Here is a 6,000-nt window from a genome sequence, read left to right as displayed (position 1 = left end):
CCCCTCCTTCTTATGGCTAAGGGGCTTTTATAGTGGTATTAGAGGGGGGGAGTGTCAAGATTGTGGAAGAGAAGGAAGGAGTCTCACTTGTAGCTTTCTTGCTTGCACAATGGGGGAATACACACAAAGGTGGAGGCTGAAAACAGTTTTTCTCTTCTTAGTTGTGTAAGCCAAAAAGAACTCTAGTACATAGAAATAGAATAACCTATATATGGGTCTCAAACCAAACTCAAATAACTAAGGTGGCGTACTAACTAAGCCACGAACTAGAGTAGATAAGGATAGCTGTCATCTAGCTATTATTCATGGGGGGTGTACCAACCACATCTGCAACAACTGACAAGTAGGTGACATAAATGCACAAGTGTCACCCTGGCATATCACGAGTGGAGCTCGATATCTCAACACTCCCCCTCGAGCTCAATCCCAATTCCTGCACACCAAGCAGGTCTCTGAACTTGCGCAGCTTCTCTGTGCCCAATGCCTTCGTAAATATGTCAGCTACCTGATCCTCTGTGCTGACATAAACTAGATCAATAAGACCTAGTAAAACCCTCTCCCGCACATAGTGATAATGCACCTCAATGTGCTTTATTCTAGCATGATAGACTAGGTCATTTGCCAAGTGTATACTGCTCATCTTGTCACAATAAATGACAACTGGCCCATCTGTAGGCTAATGCATATCATAAAGTAGCTTATGCAACCAAGCTACCTCACATGCAGCCATTGTTGCACCCCTGTACTCAGCCTCCGTGCTCGACAAGGCAACTGTAGGCTGTTTCTTGCTGCTCCAAGTGACTGCAGCACTCCCAAAAGAGAACACATATCCACTGGTAGATCGTCTATCAGAAATACTGCCAGCCCAATCAGCATCAGTGTATCCATACAACTGTATCTGAACCCCACTCTCATAAAGTAGTCCATACTGCAATGTGGACTTCACATACCTGAGTATGCATCTAGCCGCATCCAAATGCGATTTCCTTGGAGCCTGCATAAACTGACTTACCAATCCAACAGCATAGCTCAAATCTGGCCTGGTAATAGTAATATAAATCAAACTTCCTACTATGCGTCTGTACATAGTAAAGTCTTCGAGAAGCTCACCTGCATCTGCGCTCAGCTTCACATTCTGCTCCAAAGGAACTGAAATAGGTTTACAGCCTGTCATCCCATATTTGGACAGCATGTCCAATCCATACTGCCTCTGTAAGAGCCATATCCCACTTGGTGATCTAATCACCTTAATGCCCAAGAAATAACGCAGCTCTCCCAAATCCTTCATCTCAAACTTCTGCTTCAATAGCATTTTGACATGAAGGATATCTTCATCACTATCACCTGTGATAATCAAATCATCAACATAAATGACAAGCAGCATAATACCTTTCTCTGTTTTTCTCACATAAAGTGAAAAATCTGCCTTGGAAATCTGAAAGCCAATAGTGATAAGATATTCCTATCTTGTCAGACCATGCTCTAGGTGCTTGCTTCAAGCCATACAATGCTTTCTTCAACCTGCAAACAAACTCAGGATGAACAGCATGGACATAACCTGATGGCTGCTCCATATATACCTCTTCTTGCAAATCACCATGCAAGAAGGCATTCTTTACATCCATCTGATGTAAAGACCATTCTTTTGATGCAGCCATAGCAATGACTGCTCTTACCGTTGCCATCCTTGCAATCGAACTGAATGTTTCTTCATAATCAATGCCATATGTTTGTGCATACCCCTTGACTACTAATCTTGCCTTGTATCTGTTCACAGAACCATCTGCATTGTGCTTCACCTTATAAACCCACTTACAGCCAATTGTATTCTTACCTTTAGGCAAAGATACCAATTCCCATGTAGCATTTGCTTCCAAGGCATCCATTTCTTCATCCATGGCTTTCTCCTATTTTTCTTTTCCCATGGCTTGCTCAAAAGAAGTGGGTTCTGGTTCATGTATCAGTTTGACCATATAGGCATAGTGAGTGACTGTAAATCCATCATATTTCAGCCTATCCATAGGATACCTAGCTCTGGTAGACCTACGCAAAGTAGGTTCACTCCCAGGTGCTCTCAAAACATCCCTCGTCTTCCTTACTCTAGGTGTAACAATAGAAGGAATACCCAACTCATCATCAATGCTCTGTTCTGAGCCACTGGATTCACCATCCACATAAGAGTGACCTGCATTCACATTAAACATGGGCTGATCTACCTTCTCTTTTCCTTTTTGTGATACCTGGATACCACTATCTGCATTGCTTTGACAAGATTCTCCTGATCTCAATCTGCCTGTCCATGGTGAAGAATGTGAACCACTACTAGAGGACGTTCCAGGTCCACTAATATTTTGTGACTACTGCTGTGAATTCTCTGCAGCATTACCATTTTGTGCATCTACATCATCAATCACATTTATTGGTTTATACCAGCTACTCATCTCATCAAAAACAACATCTCTGCTCACTGTAAATTTACGAGTAGAAGGGTTATAGCATCTATACCCTTTCTGCTGCAAAGAGTAACCAATAAAGATGCACTTCTCAGCTTTTGGATCCAACTTGGATCTCAACTCATCTGGCACATGAACATAGGTAATGCAACCAAAAATTTTCAAATGAGAAATATCTGGTTTCCTACCAGTATACCTCTCCTCTAGAGTCATGCCATGTATTGCTGCAGTGGGAGTCCTGTTCATTATGTAGACTGCTGTAGCGACTGCCTCAGCCTAGTAAAAATCTGGCAGGTCTTTTTCATTGAGCATGGCACGAGATACCTCTCCAATATGCCTGTTTTTTCTTTCTGCAATTCTATTTTGCTGTGGGGTATGACTGCATGAATATTGCTGCTTTATGCCATGTTCCTGCAAGAACCTTGCAAACTCATTTGAGAGGTACTCTCCCCCTCCATCTGACCTTAGGCATTTTATTTGCAGGCCTGTTTCTTTTTCAACCATAGCTTTAAGAGTTTTGAAATGCCCAAAAACTTCACTTTTCTTTTTCATAAAATACACCCAAACTTTTCTGCTATAGTCATCAATAAAAGTGACAAAATAATGACAACCTCCAATAGATGCAGCTTTAGTAGTCCATACATCAGAGTGGATTAATTCCAATGGATTCTTACTCTCTTGAACATGTCTAGGAAATGGTTTTCTTACCTGTTTTCCAAATTGACAGGCTTCACATATCTTATACATTTCTGCAACCTTGAATTAGGCAATCCTGCAACAATATTTTGGGCCTGCATTGATTTAAGTCGATGTACATTAACATGACCAATGCGTTTATGTCGAATATCAATATCTGCAACTACACTAGTCCCATTGCAAACATTGCTGCACTCAATTCAAGCATGTCTGCATCCAATGTAAACATTCTGCCCTTCTTCTTTCCTTTTGCTATCAAGCGACCTTTATTTTTCATATCCTCAACAAAGTATCCATGAGGATTAAATCTGACCTGCAAGCCCTGCTCAACCATTTGACCAACAAAAACCAGGTTCTTGGTGATATTCGGGACATGAAATACATCTGATAGGTATTTCTTTTTCCCATCCTGCATAGACAAATGAATTTTTCCAATCTGCACAATAGGATGTGCAGTATCATCATCAGTCTCCACAAATCCTGGTTTTACCATTTTCCTTGCATCTTGCATCCATTCTGCATGACCTGTCATGTGGTTTGACGCTCCTGAGTCAACATACCACACTTCGTTTCTTTCTTCTACACTTGTCACAGAATTGTTCATGTGTTGCACCATAAACAAATGCTCATTTCTGTCATCACCCTGTCTACTAGAAGATGCATAATTCCCTTGTTGCAATTTTCCATTCATGATGTCATTCTGCTTTTTATAGCAGTCTTTAACCATGTGACCCATTTTACCACAGTAGTAGCATTCAATATTGTTGTTTGCATTTTGGCCTCTTTGCCATCCACCACAACCTCTTTGGCTCCCCCTGCCTCTAGAGTTACCACGTCCTCCTCCATAGGACTGGTTTTCTTGAGTTTGCTGCATAATCTGATTTCTATCACGGCCTCCAGATTGGCCTACTCTACCTCTGCCTATACCTCTTCCAACATTTGAGTAGAAGACTGTTTATTTTGAAGTTCCTCCTGAAGAAGATGCACCACCATTTCTCTGCTCCTCAGAAATTAGAAGAGCAATCAACTCCTCAAAATCAGGAAATCTTTCACAGAGGGAAATGGATGTTCGAAACTGTGCATAATCCTTTCCTAGACCATTCAAGGTCACAGAAACTAAATCATCATCTTTCACTGGTGACCCAATGGAAGCAAGTGCATCTGCAATCTTCTTCACCTTCATGTGGTAGTCATTGATGCTCATACTTTCTCTTTGTACATTGTGCAACTCTTGCTTGAGTTGCATTTTATTGGCTTGCGTATTTGTGCTATAATTTGACGTACTTGCATCTTGAATATGCACAATCATAGAGTCTGAAATGCTGATAGACAGCCAGTACATAACTTTCCTGGCTCTCTCATGCCATGCTTTAAATGCCTGCATTTGCTGTTGATTGGGAACATCAAGAAGAACTGGTTCTTCTTCATTTCCTACAACAAATTCCCAATATCCTTTTCCCATAAGGAAATTCGTCATTCTAAACTTCCATGCTTGGAAGTTGTTCTCAAGCTTTTCAGTTACAATCTGTGAAAGAGAATCAGATGCCATTACAGAACACTGCAAAAAATTCTGTCACTGCAAAAAACACAGCTTCACTCTCACAAGGGCAAATCTACAAAACTGGCAAAAGTGGTATTTGACCACACAGTCACTTCCTAGTGACGATTTTGCATAAACAGGAAACAAGGATGATTCTGTAACTCCCAATGTCTCTGCACACAAGCATATGATGCAATTTCTATGGTAACTTTTCACCGACCTGTAGAACAGTGGTCGCACAGCATAAAACAGGGCCTTTTCCTAAGTGCATGCAGAAAACTTCCGCCTCCAAAACAGGCCCCGAAATGGCCTCAAATCAAAAAAACAGGGTCACCAAGGGCTAAAGCCCTACCCGCAGCATATACTGCCCTCTTGCTTCACCGCGAAGGGCGTCTCAATCTGAGACAATGCACTCTTGTACTTTCCGGCTGTGCTACCTGCAGAGACTTGCTCCCAAAACAGAAAAATGAAAGCAACACTGGTCCTCTTACCAGAACATCGTGAAGTTGGCTTGCTTTCTTGAGCTCCTTACCACGAACAAGGCTCTGATACCATGTCAAGATTGTGGGAGAGAAGGAAGGAGTCTCACTTGTAGCTTTCTTGCTTGCACAATGGGGGAATACACACAAAGCTAGAGGCTGAAAACAGTTTTTCTCTTCTTAGTTGTGTAAGCCAAAAAGAGCTCTAGTACATAGAAATAGAAGAACCCTATATATGGGTCTCAAACCAAACTCAACTAACTAAGGTGGTGTACTAACTGAGCCACGAACTAGAGTAGATAAGGATAGTTGTCATCTAGCTATTATTCATGGGCGGTGTACCAACCGCATCTGCAACTGACAAGTCAGTGACATAAATGCACAACGGTCACCCTGGCATATCACGAGTGGAGCTCGATATCTCAACAGGGAGGAGGGGGGAATATCATGATATGAAGCCCCCCCTCTTATCCCCATCAAGGCGGCCAGGTGGATGGCCGCCATGCTGAGTATGGTGAAGGGGAAGAGAGAGTAAACATTACCTCTGCAACAACACATCCCCACACAGCCATCAGCCATCCCTATAGCTCCCCCTGCCTCCGCCATGCCATCCTGTCATCCATAGCAACCCCCCCTCCATCCGCCAGCTCTGCTGAAGGCATGAGTAAGGGGGAGTTTATTTTTTTTTTAATTGTTAATTAAAGGGGAGGTCATATGGCGGGGAAGGGAAAGATTACATCCTTCCCCCCTTAAGGAATCGAGACGTCCTCATCTCGAAAGGAGTTGGGGGTATTATTGGTTGAGAGTACTCTCATCAATCCATGTGGCATCT

Source organism: Lygodium microphyllum, chromosome 3, assembly GCF_053477565.2.
Source record: "Lygodium microphyllum isolate KBCC chromosome 3, Lygodium_microphyllum_v1.1.10, whole genome shotgun sequence".
Taxonomy (NCBI): Eukaryota; Viridiplantae; Streptophyta; class Polypodiopsida; order Schizaeales; family Lygodiaceae; genus Lygodium; species Lygodium microphyllum.
Note: the sequence above shows the minus strand (reverse complement) of the source record.